This window comes from Rhipicephalus sanguineus, chromosome 7 (assembly GCF_013339695.2).
Source record: "Rhipicephalus sanguineus isolate Rsan-2018 chromosome 7, BIME_Rsan_1.4, whole genome shotgun sequence".
Lineage (NCBI taxonomy): Eukaryota > Metazoa > Arthropoda > Arachnida > Ixodida > Ixodidae > Rhipicephalus > Rhipicephalus sanguineus.
The window spans coordinates 61,550,400-61,564,059 of NC_051182.1; the positions used below are offsets into that span (position 1 = coordinate 61,550,400).

The 13,660-nt window shown below is 45.8% G+C and overlaps 1 non-coding gene across 1 annotated transcript; it reads right to left on the reverse strand.

Annotated features, from left to right (window-relative positions):
* Positions 1-13,153: 13,153 nt before the first annotated feature.
* Trnap-cgg (transfer RNA proline (anticodon CGG)) lies at positions 13,154-13,230 on the reverse strand. The gene has a single exon. It is a non-coding gene; the product is annotated as a tRNA-Pro (tRNA).
* Between the last annotated feature and the right edge of the window lie 430 nt (positions 13,231-13,660).

Sequence of the window (13,660 nt, forward strand, 5' to 3'; positions counted from 1 at the left end):
TTTGAAACGAAGCCTTTCCCACATCTCATTTATAGGTCATTTCCTATAGAAATTTGGAGTCCGGAGTAGAGAAACAAGAATACTGATCTGCAGTATTACTGAAATCGGGACGCCGGTTCTGAAATATAGTTTTTGTTCCGCGGTTATGTTTCAAAACATGGTGACCACCTTGGTTGCCTCGCGAAGAGAATCCGTCAGACCATTCACGTGTGTGCATCTCAGGGACACACTTCTTAAGAAAGAAATATATATGGGATTAAGATGCCCACGTTCGGTCCCCGGGCTGCTAGCAAAAGGTTCACGGGCCGCGTGTTTGAGACCCATGCAATAGACCATGTTTTCTGCCCCCTCCCCCTAAACAAAGCGGATATTATGATACTGGTTGACCTCCCTCAGTTTCTCTCATTTTTTTATCTCCCTTTGTCTCTCTCACTTTGAGAGAACTCAACTCAGGTGTTCTGTTAGATTACTTTAGGATTACCCGGTGAAGCCTATGCTGTTCCTGACCCCTAGCTGTTGTATAAGCCACTTGTTTGGGTTAGTTGGTGCATTATTGACCACATAATGCAGAGCTGCGAGAAAAAACAGGGACAAAGACAGGCAAGTACAAAGGATGGCCGTAAGCAGGGATCACCCTGCGCGTATTGTGTAATAGTTCAGTCGTTTTACAAAAAGAGCAACTTCCAAGCAAGCGCAATGTTTCATCTCTCTCAATGTTTTAAATTTTGGCTTCCGAGCGGATTTCGCAAAATTTTTTTGTTTATGTCGTCAAACTCGGGCCATTTCAGTCCGCTACAAGACGCGTGCGATTCATTCCTTTTGTTTACAAAGCGCAGCCGCCTACAATGCTGAAGTTATTCGAGATCACGATGCGATAAGGTCTGCTCACAGTGCAGCGAGTATGCACCGCGACGCGAAGTCTTGTTTCCTTTTTGCGAGAACTACACGGAGCAAATATTCGAAACCGCGAGTGCAAATGCTCGGAGCTCGAATTCAGGGAAACTGTCCATTTCCAACGCGCTGTTTTCAGCAACATGGAACATATGGCGAGTGGGTATAACTTGATCGGGTACACCGAAACTGGAAAACATGAAAAGCAAAAAAAAAAAAAAAACGAAAAAGAAAGCACGCAACGCGGCGCTGTGTGCGTCCATTTGTTAGCCTTTTGTTCATGTCCGTAGTGCTGCAGCCACAATGAAGCTTTCTTTTGTTAAGGCGATACTCTTAAATACCTCATGAAACGCAAAATTGGCCATCGGCTTCCGTCGGAGTCAGCACGAGTCATGCCAAAAAAACATCATGACGTGATGCCGTCACCCCATGACATCAGCATGGCGTCACAGGTCACCGAAATGTATGACATCATGACATCATCAAGAGATAACTATGACGCCGCATAACGCGGCGTGACTTACTGGCGTCATCACATGACAACGTCGCTTGGACAAAAGTGGGCTGATCCCGGAGGCAGTTCAAAACCATGTGAATTGCAGAAGGCTTCCAGTGTCTCCGGTCCTAGATTGTTGAAGACCTCAAAACGCAATCCCGAGCCGTTCGTCAAACGCACATCACGAGTGGCCCGCATATAAATAATACGTGCAACAGGAGTGTCTGCGTAACACCAGCGGGTACACAGTGGGTAACGGTATCTTACCCAATAAAGGTGAATAAATATTTAACTTAAGCTTCTCTAGCTACCGAGAGTTAAGGGTGTACACAATGTAGAGCCAGGTATGCGGTATCATTAAATGGGAATCAAGACAAACAGACAGTGTTACGCAAGAAGGAACATATCTCTATCTGTTTCACCTATTCGCTCAGCCCACATGCTAGGCGGATATTAAAGGGGTATTGCAATAATTTTTCAGAATGGTCAGAAAACTGCCGATCGGTAGTTGAGGCTCCCGAAATCACGTAAGCCAAACATTTAACGCAGCACGCAAGCTGGTATTTACAATTTCTTTCTCAAAATCAGGTAGAAATTGCTTTCTCTGCGTCTAATACTGCGTCTCTGTTTTTGCATTACAGCAATCAGAATTCCATGCTTTTGAGCGTCTATGATGATTCAGTCAATTGCGTAATTTCCAATTATCTTTTGTACGTGCGATGCAAACGAAAAATAAGTGTGACACTTGTAGCTACCAGTAAGAAGATCGCATGAGAAAGCCTCCACTCGCGCGTTTGGTTAATTGACAATTCACAGTTGATTTCCCGTAAATTATACTTTTCAATCACATTAAGTTCGCTAAATTCAATGTAGTGTAGCTCAATTCACGCTTTGATCACTTCAATGTACGTTGATTATCTTCATGCTCACTATAATTTGTTCTTTTAGTCACATGACGTCTAGACGTGGGTATTAGCCAAGCCCTACGTGTTCACGAGATTTTCCGACCGATAAGTCGTTAAACAACGTCACATGTGACGTCGAGGATACCGCCACTGGAGCCGAAGCTTGAACACAATGGCTCGCACTTCCAATCGGTCGCAGCCACCCTTGTTGCTACTCCGATTCTGCGCCCGTTTTCGAATAACTTGAGTTATAAACGCCCCAAAGAAGTGAAGTGATGCGGTCGCTATGCACTATTTCCGTCGCAACGCATATCTTTGTTTCAAAAAAAGGTAAAATTTCGGCTTAAAACGAGTCTCTGCTTTAAAGTTCGATTTGAAATACATCCCCGTCCTCAGGGATTGAATGCGCGCTCAGCCACCTTATGTGAAGGCTCTTTCAGATAACTTGAACTAAGAATTTTGCTAACGTGTTTAAAGGGGCTTACCGCGAGAAGACGCTTCGTAAGTGAGAATATGCGGAAAAAATGGAAATGCCTGCTGTGATGCAACCTTGAAATCCCCGCACCAAACGCCGTGACATCATATATTTTGACGGCGACTACAGGGGCCTACGCAGTTCAATCAGTGGAAATGAAGTGTAGTGTACTCCAACGGGGTCATATATTTGATGTAATAACAATACACAGTACGTTATGTTGGGCTACTTGGTGCATCGTTACTTGAAATACCTGGTGCAAGGTTGCAACTGAGAAGAAACAAGAAGAGACAGAAATAGCGCCATTCTCATTTGGAGCTCTTTCTGACACTTCTTGTTTCTTCTCAGTTGTAACCTTGCGCCAGGTATTTCAAGTAGTAATACACAGTTGGGCTAGGCTGTGACTGCTTGCTTGCTTGTACCGCTGTTCTGGCTCTTACCCACTACTGGCTCTTACCCAATTATTATCATTATTATCATTGCGCACGTCTGTGTTCCCGTGTCGTCCCCCTGTTACATTTTTTAGCGCAGAACAAGAACACTACGGGAGATTGGCCAAGGAGCCGGCGGTTGTTGTAAGTGAAAAATAAGGCCTATGCAGGGTAAAAGGAAACGTGATTTAAAAAAAAATAAAATATGGAAATATTTCGTGGGGAGTAAAATACGAAAAGAAAAAGGAAAGAAATTCTAGGATTTTTCGAATTATTTAAAAAAACATGATTCTTAAGTAGGTTAAATTTTTGTTTAATAATGAAATGCTGAATTTAAGCTTGGTTTGGAAGGAGAGGTGATCAGTGATTAACGAGGTGATCTCCTTGTATCACCCAAGAGTTCGCACAGGGCCCCGCAGACGTTCGTGTCGCTATATTCGAATGAAGCAGCCCCAAAAGACAATGTTCGGAGTACTAAGGGGGGATTCCTAATTTTCTGAATAAAATTACGAAACACTTTTTCCTTTGATTTTCAAAACGGCGACATCTTAGTAGGAAGTGGTCGATATTTTCAGGTTCATTATAGCCGGAGAATAGCGAGAATGGCACCAGACAAGACTTGTTTAAGTAGAAGTTAGGCGGTGGTATACGGTATCTTAATTTAGTTATGGAGACTTCCAATTTACGCGTTGGACAACATTTATTATGTCAGCCATGTTCTTTATACCGAATACCCTTCTCTTCCTCGTCTTCTCTCAGACCCTCTCCAACTTCTTCACAACATCCATGTACAACAACAGCAGCAACAACAACAACAACAACAATAATAATAATAATAATAATAATAATAATAATAATAATAATAATAATAATAATAATAATAATAATAATAATAATAATAATAATAATAATAATAATCAATCAAACGTTTATTATTACCATTGTTATTATTGTTATTGTTATTATCAGTATACCTGCGGTGTTACATGCAACAACCACTTGAAAGCATCAAGTCTGCCAGAACGAGACCCTCGCTATGAATGAAGGAAAGAAGTGTTAATTTCAAGGGCTCGTTTTCTTTGTTATACACAATATTAATGAGAACTAACAGACAATAATGCCAAGGAAAGTATAGGGGATGTTTTTAGTAATAAATGTAAGGTAATTTACCTTAGGTATGTAAGGTAATTTACCTTATGTAAGGTATTACCTTACATTTATTACTAAAAACATCCCCTATACTTTCCTTGGCATTATTGTCTGTTAGTTCTCATTAATATTGTGTATAACAAAGAAAACGAGCCCTTGAAATTAACACTTCTTTCCTTCATTCATAGCGAGGGTCTCGTTCTGGCAGACTTGATGCTTTCAGGTAGTATGCGAGGGATTATTGGTCAGCTGCCAGCTCCTAATAAGTTCACGTGCTACGTGACGCCAACAGGCAGAAAAAGAGTGTTCCACACTCGCCGTCATGGCTACTGGCGGCGCTGACTGACGCTCCCACGTTTAAATGCACACATATACCCTATAAAGTGGACGGGGGGATGGCCGCCGCGGTAGCTCAGTTGGTAGAGCATCGGACGCGTTATTCGAAGGTCGCAGGTTCGGTCCCTGCCCGCGGCAAGCTATCTTTTCGTCCACTTATCTTTCTTCACAATTACCTTACATTTATTACTAAAAACATCCCCTATACTTTCCTTGGCATTATTGTCTGTTAGTTCTCATTAATATTGTGTATAACAAAGAAAACGAGCCCTTGAAATTAACACTTCTTTCCTTCATGCAACAACCACGATATGGTTATGAAGCACGCCGTGGTGGAGGGCTCCGAAAATTTAGGCCATCTTGTATTCTGATTCAGAACGACGGATGGAGTGGCGTCCGAGGAGGTTGTCTTGTGGTCGCTAGGCGCGCGCGATCGTAATTTTTAGATGGGAAGCATCTTATAGCGGAGTTGAATCCGGTGGTGGTGGTGGTGGTGGTGGTGTATGGCGTTACCACCCATCATGCGCATGCCCAAGCCCTCTCCACACACCTCCCCTCCCTCTCCACTCCCCTCATCCAACACCACCTAGACAAAGTTTGTCTAGGTGGCGCTGCCTCCCCCCTCCCCCCTCTCCATTTTCAATTCCCCTCCCCTCACCCCCTTCCCTCACCCCCTTCCCTCACCCTCTCAACTGCCCTTCCCATTTCCCACTCTCCCCTCACCCTCTCCCCTCTTGCCTCTCTCCCCTCCCCTCTCCACTCCCCCTCTGAAACGCGGGCTCTAAAACGCTGCTTCGCATCGCCTCATGGTCCCCTTTACCGGGAGATGGTGTGATTTTTGTTTTTGTTCATGAGCCCAGCTAGAAAGGAAATGAAACAGGATTATCACGGGAAATGAGACACGAACGCGATGAGCAAGCGGCTTCAAAGGAAGTTGGCTTGTGAACGCTAGGCGCGCGCTTCCTCCTATTTTTTTTTCTTTTCTACACGATAGAAGCCAACTTGTCTGTAGCTAGTTTCTTGGCGCGTCGCGCAAGGCGGTTTGATCGGCTAGCGAATGGAACACCTGCGGTATGATCATGTACGTCTGCTATGTAACTGCCCCGCCTCCGTGTGGGGCGGTGAAGGCCGTCTTCTCTTCGTATGTGCGCAGCTCGGCTTTTTCCGATCGCCATATCTTTTATGTAATAGTCGTGGTTTACCTAGGCTATCGCCACTTTATCTGCGAACGGAGAGGGAGACAAGACTACACTGGTGGCTTATACAAGGCTATAGAGACGTGCGCTGCTGCCTTTCGTAGTATGCGTGTAAAAAAATAATGACGCCGGGTATTTCACGTGCTTTTGTTGTCACAAGCTCGGACTGAAAAACAGTGCCATTCTTCGTGAGGTCATTGAAGGCGGCTTTTTTTTTCTCTGCTGAAGAAATTGGGCACCACCTTTCGAATCAATCAACTTTAGTTCTAATCTGTGGGACTTTGGTCATGCAGTTGAGTAATAGGATTGGAATGAAGCGCCTTTCGATATTGGTCGGATCTGCGTTAACGAAGAAGTTCAGTTGTCATAGTTCTCTGTTTTTTTTTCACGAGAAAGGAAGAGATGTCGTCTCTTGATACTTGACAGAGATCTCTAAAATTATGTATAGTAATGAGCCGGAGACTCCTCCATGAGAACTACCTAGTGCGCGAGAGCAAACGATGCTCCACCAAACATCTCGAAAGACCATTTACAACTTTTCATCATTAGTATACTGTACACTGTAATATGTACACTGTACACTGTACACTTTAAGTGTACACTGTACACTGTAAACAGTATACAAAACACTTTACGTATTTTTTTGCTTTCAGCCATTATTTCATGAAAACCGGTGACGTAGGGCTAAGCGGATTCAAGAGAACTGGCAACGTGAAAATGCTCATCAGATCACCCCAGTAAAATAAATAGTTAATATGAGTGACCGGTATACCGGCCACAGTGGATGTAGCCCTCACACAAAGCATACTAAAAAAAAACGGCATCTTCGCTAAGCTTGGCCATAACCAGGGCCCCGGACTGGGCAAATATACTTTGATACTGTATCGCGATACGATACAATATAGTCGGGCAATAAGTATTTGAGATATAGATACTAGATACTTCCGGAATTATTGTATCCAATAAGATACTTCTCAATTGTATCTTTAGATACTTCGATACATTTGCAAATTTGCTCTTATAGATCTATATAATGAAGCAGCAAAGGCCTAGGTACAAAATTGTTTACTTGTAATTTCTTAACTGCGACAAAGTTTGTTTAATTTTAACGAAATATGTGTTTGTATGCGAAGTTCTCGGTCCTCATGGTATATTAGTTTAATTCCGAAACAACTTTTGGGGATTTGTGTGGCTCCTTAACATGAAAGCTCTTTATACACTGCGCTGTCAGTAGTTTTTGCTTGACACTTTTGTTAACGGTGGGTGTCGCTGCTCTACTTGTCGACCAGCTAGTAGGGTGCCATCTACTTGCGTAATCGTGCGTCGTTAAGAAGACTCCGCACGATTACGCAAATACCGCTGTTCAGTCTTACCTTGTCCATAAGCATATTACCATTTTCATAACACTGCATTACCCGACAGGTGTCAACGCTGGGAGCGATATTTTTTGCGACGCATCGTGTGAAGACGATAACTACAGAGTTAGCGGTCACAATTCAATGAGGACATAAAACTGCTGTGATTTTTCATATTCTACTTATTTGTTCGCGTAAAGCGTTAGTTAGCAACATATTGACTAACGTGCACTCTTTTTTCGCATTTCTTCTCCGAGAGAGCTTGCGCCGCCCAGAAACGTCTCAGAACCCATGTCAACGTGCCCTCAACGTACTCGAAGATCAAGCCACCATTCCGCCTAGATCCAGTGTCATAACTCCCGTCGGCACCGTAAAGGCTGTAGACATCAAAGGTGTCATCGAAAGCGATCAGCGTTTGCTGCTACACCGTGACATTTGCGTGGCAAGAGGCGTTTCTCGGTTGCATAAAGGAAAAGGAAGCGCGATACTATCGAACTTCAGCCAAGAATACAGACACTTGAGCAGGGGCACGACGACTGCATACATCGAAGAAATTTTAGCCGTCAGCGATGCCTTTGCTTTCTGAGATTCTGACGATCCTACAACGCTGACCCCAATATCTGAGCCACCCTTCGACGTAAACCGAACTCTTCCCTCTCGCCAACAGCAACAGCTTCGATGCCTTCTGCAGGAATACAAGGACTGTTTCTCGTCGTAATCGCCAGTCCGACAAACGCCCCTTGCTATGCAGGGCATCATAACAGAAGAAAATGCTCGACCACTCCGTCAGAGTCCCTACAGGTTATCCACGCGGGAACGGGAGGCCGTTAAGAAACAAGTCCACCAAATGCTGGGCGACGACATCATCCAGCCGTCCAAGTGTCCTTGGACGTCTCCCGCGGTGTTAGTGACAAAGAAGGTTGGGAACCTACGTTTCTGCGTCGATTATGGTCGCCTGAACAAAATCACGAAGAAGGACGTGTATCCTCTCCCACGGATAGACGACGCCCTGGATCGACACCATACCGCGAAATACTTTTCGTCGATGGACCTCAAGACCGGCTATTGGCAAATCGAAGTCGACAAAAGAGACCGAGAAAAGAGCGCCTTTATAACACCAGACGGCCTGTTCGAGTTCAAGGTCATGCCCTTCGGTATTTCCTCGGCGCCAGCGATTTTCCAACGCGTTATGGAGACAGTACTGGCAGGCCAATGCGTGTACCAGCGGCAACGCTGCCTCGCGATCGCCGCCATGTGCAACTCTGGCATTCCGTCCCGAGGTTGAAGAATCGGAGGTCATAGACACCACATGCGCTACCGCCGAACAACCGACTATCATCATGTGCAGTGCCACAATGAACGCGTGCACAAGGCTGAGCAGGCTACCCCATGCGACAAAAGCGTACAGGTCGGCAGCCATTCAGCCTCTACTTTGCTCCCTACCGAAAAGGCCAGATGGAAGAGAAGAGAAACAGAGCTGAGGAGCCAGATAGTGAGGCTGCAGCATTCCGTCGACAAATACAATGACGACGTCTAGCAACTGACAAATGGCCGCATTTTTCACGCCTATCACATTGGCTCAAGTTGCGAGTCGGCACTACGACTTTCGACTTGAACAACAGCGCCTGCTCAGACACATCGGGGAGTGTTGCAGAAAACGCGCCGCATATGCAGCTGTTTTTCCTCGTTTTTCGTACCACCACTATTTAATTGCTTTAAGCTCTGAAATGGTGGAATAACGTGGCATAGTTCTTCATTTTCTGGCACCAGCTGTTGCTTTCTCTCGGAGACAAAAGATGTGTAATTTTCAAAAGGTTGACGAAGAGAACTGGTGATCACGTATATCCCTAGAAGCAATCTACAGTGTCATTTCGTGCAATTTAGCGCATGAACTCCAGGTTTGTGATTAACGTGCTACACGAGTCGGCGATAGTATGCATCAGGGAACGTTAAGCGCCCAAGCTTTCAGTATAAGCTCCTCGCAAATGCTGCTTTCAAAAATCAACTTTCAGAGAGTCAAAGACCTACTCTCAGTCAAGTGAGCATAACGGTGACAAAACAATCTTCCGCGCATCGCTGGCGTGCGCTCTCTGGTATTGGCCTAGCAGAAGACGCGCGAGCGCTTCGATCAAATAGCCGTGAACTGCACATGCCTTTGGTATAGGCTGATGTTCCAGAATGACAACTGTTTCATGATTCCCGCTCACAGGCTTTCATTACACTTTAAACAGCGCGACTACATCCGAAAACTGAACTATACAGCAGTTTCGAATGCAGCCAAGACATTCGCTTCCGCGAGCGACGACACGTCGGCGGCTCTACTCCGGTGGCGGCGCCTGGCGGCTAAAAGCCGCACTAACGCCGACGGCTGGTTCCCAATGCGTTCATCTCCTTCCCCTAGGCACTGAAAGATAGAGGAGGCGCTACATAAATACATACACGTACAGGTGTTCTCAAAACAATACGGGTCGCCGGACGCTAAATGTTCCCAAGTGCGGCGAATATAATAATAATATCTGGGGTTTAACGTCCCAAAACCACGCTATGATTATGAGAGACGCCGTAGTGGCGGGCTCCGGAAATTTCGACCACCTAGGGTTCTTTAACGTGCACCTAAATCGAGGTACATGGGCCTCGAACATTTTCGCCTCCATCGAAAATGCAGCCGCCGCGGCCGGGATTCGATCCCGCGGCCTTCGGGTCAGCAGTCGAGCGCCATAACCACTAGACCACCGTGGCGGGGCGCGAATATAACAAGAAGGCAAATGCACATGCATCAAGTTCTGATGCAAATGAAAAAATACAAAAAGAAAGAAACCAAAAAAAAAAAGAGTTTCGTACGGAAGAGTGAAAATCTGGTTAATGTCAGCGATCACTCTCAGCAAGATAAGACGGGGAGATGAAGGGAAAAATTTCGTGACAACGGGCAAATGCACAAATTCCATATCGGAGAGAAAGAGAGAAAGGGTGACACGTCTAGAGGAGAGAAGCGTGCAGTACAGGGAGAGGGGAAAAGAAACACTTTGCATTCAAGTCGATACGTCACTCGGATTTATGCCTGGCTAATTCAGCCAATGGTGCGGAAATACTATCAAGGACGACGATCTGCGAGACCTCCGTGGAATAATTGAACGAGATCTGGTCAAAAAGCGGCTAAAGCTTCCTCTCTAGGCTCAATTTTTGAAAGTATAAATACGGTGAAGAAAAGGGAAAGAGTTAAGTATCAGAAATCCCAGCCGAAAATACGGATTACACGAAAGCGAAATGTGCGCAAGAACATTTTTAGAGAATTGGTACAGCAGTGCCCTGCTAAAGCAGCCGTTCTGTATGCTCAACTGAGAGTGATCTGAAATAATAACCACTTTGTTATTTCGTTAGGCAATGAATTCTCCCTAAACACAATGCGGCATTCTCCTCTTTCATGCTCTCCTTTGCCACTACCCCTCCCCAATTACAGGGCAGCCAAGTGGAGATCTCTTCTGCCCAACTTCCCCGTATTTTCTTTACGTTTTTTTTCTCTCTCTCTCTCTCTCACTTGCTGCAGCCTATGGCTTGAAGTGTCATTTACAATCAGGTCTAGTTGCTTCATTGTATGGCTGAGAGTGCTGTCTGGGAATACTGCAGCGGCGTAGCCACCTTTAGCACATTCTCTGTTCTGGTCCTCACTAGAACTCCCAGGGACGGCTCCCTGATTTTTTCGTACAATGTCTTTGTCTGACTTTGTGCTGTTTCTGTCCTGCACTTACGAGGGTATTGATATAAACGTGGGGAAGAGGGAGCACCGTCAAGTCGCGATCAAGGGCCTTTTAGTAGCGAAGCTGTTCTTAGTCGACACTTCACCGGCAATGTCGCAACGCTTAGCGCGTTGGAGTCGGACAGGTCATGCAAATCAGCATCACTGGCAACGCTGATTGCCTTCCAGCGCGCACGTCGTGACAGTAATACGAGTTTGGGCGAGCGGACGGGTGCTAAGGGCCACGGCCGCACTGGAGCGCTACCGTAGCGTTACAGTGCGGCCCTAATGATCATTTCGCCGCACGGGATGCAGATAACTCGACCTGAAGGATAAAAAAAAACAATAAAGAAATTGCAAAGGAAACCTGGTCAGAATGCAGCTGTCTCAAAGAGTGAGAAGCTGTAAATCATAGCTTAATGTCAAATAAAGCTCAACCATACCACACAGAAGTACATTAAAAATACTTCAAAACAGAGAAATTGTTAGAAAGAGTTGCAAAAAATAGTAAGGCAATAGAGTGACGAAAAGGGGGATCCGCTTCACTGTTTCGACGGCTTTGAGGGAGGGGAGGTGGCTCCATTTTTTAACAGGAAAGTGTCTTATGCGAGCGTCCACCAAGACTTCAGGGATGTATTTGATTAACGAATATGACGTTGATAAATGAACGCGAACGAATGAGAAAGAAAAAAACTAGAAGAAAAAGCTTGGCCGTATGAAACCGAACCTACGGACTCTCGGTTATTCAGACTAAGCTACCGAGGCACGCGCCCGCCACTCCACAAACGCGCCTTATATCTCTCACACATTCTCAATCGCACAGTGCTCTCTGTTGACGGGCCTAGGCGGGGCGCGTGGTGCCGCCATCTGTCAGGGGTGCAGTGAAGTAATGCGCCATGACACTTACTAGCGCTGATATGCAATGATTCGGCGACGACGCAGTTAAATCATGAACTCCGAGATTTCGCGCAATCTCGGAGGTCATGATTAAAGCGTCTCCATACCATTGAAGAACACTGGCCGCACTGGTACCGCGCAGTCGCCCTAGACGCCGTTACGTTCATTGACTTTCGCTTAGTGTTAGCGTGTGACTGCTCGTTCTCGGAGTAGTGCAGCTTCCACACGCACGAACATGCACGAACGGTCTCCGCCGCCGAGTTGTTCGAGTGCGATAGCACCGTCTAGTAAAACTGCTGCAATAGGCGCTGCAGAAAGGTAAAGATATCAGCGGGCGCTTGTCGTGCTTTGGTAGAGCGAGACAGAGGTCAGAGGGACGTGGAAAGCCTGCGCGCTTTCGCTTTTCAAGCTACGAACCACTGCCTCCCGTGCTGCTGAAGAACAGTGTGGTAGTGTACGCATGAGCGCCGACGTAGGTTACCCTATCACTCGGGAGCGCACGCCGCGCCGTTTCTGTCCTTAATGAACGACTCTTTTAAGCAGTGCATAACGAGTACCAGTGTTTATTTGCTTCTTGATGTCATCTTTGCGGGGTATTATTGATATGTTGTATCCAGGTATACAGTAACTTCAGCTACCACAACGGTTAAACCATGATCATGGGCCTTAGTCGACGCGATCGAGAAGTCCCACTAGGCGTCTACGTGGGTGCATCCACATCAAATGGAGCTATAGCTGCCAAACAACTATAGACATGGTACAAGCTGGCTTATATCATTGCACAATAAGCACTAGTTTTGTGAAGACACGTTTCACTTGCTTTCAATACCGATTCCTATGATGGAGCGAGCAACCATATTTTTTTTTGCACTCTTCTCCTGAGCTCTGTGTTTTTGTGTTTGAATGTGCGAAATAAAGTCTCAGACTCAGAAAGCCCCTCTCGGCAGCGTTGGCACGCCCCGACAAGCAGTGGCTTTCCGAGCAATGAATCGTTAAATGCTGCCGTTATAATAGGTTAACGTCAGAACGACTTAAAAGCTGTGCTCAGGTTTCCACAAATAACCGGCCTCGTTCAGCGACTCTCACATTGCCACGTTTGAGGGGCACTATTGCGTATCTTCAGAGCCCTTCCTCTCTAGCACTTACTTCCGGTTCTCCCAATATTCAGGAAAAGCCTTCTAAAGACAGAAATGAGAACGGGAAAATAGACAACCACCCGTATGTAGCACGAAACCACAAGGAAATCCATACGGATTTCTCAGAAATAAAGCCTCTTAGTTGCCGAAAAATTCGCCCTGGTCCGGGGATTGAACCCGGGACCAACGCATTTCCGGGGCGGTCGCTCTACCAATTGAGCTAACCAGGAAGCTTGCAATTTGCAGCGCGAGGGCGAATTCATCGACAACTCGAAGCAACTGGACACATATTGCAGATCAGTTCTGCGGAATCCCGCAAGGTGGCGGAAGCGTTAGGAAAGGAAATAGACAACCACCCGGGGTGGTTGTCTATTTTCCCTTTCCTTAATCCTTCCGCCACCTTGCGGGATTCCGCAGAACTGAATTTGCAAAGACAGAAATGGTACGAATCGGTTGGTCCGTGATTCAAGTTTCAAGGCCACATTGCATACGTATCATATCTGACATGAGTTAGTCAAGGGTGTAATAACTGCCTACGAAGAATAATGAAAATTAGCTGAATGGGTTCACTGAAAGAGTAACGGTTTTCTTTTTGAGCAGCGGGGATTGTCGCGCCACCTGTTGGAGCAGACTTCAACCATACGATTTCTTTCTACGTGG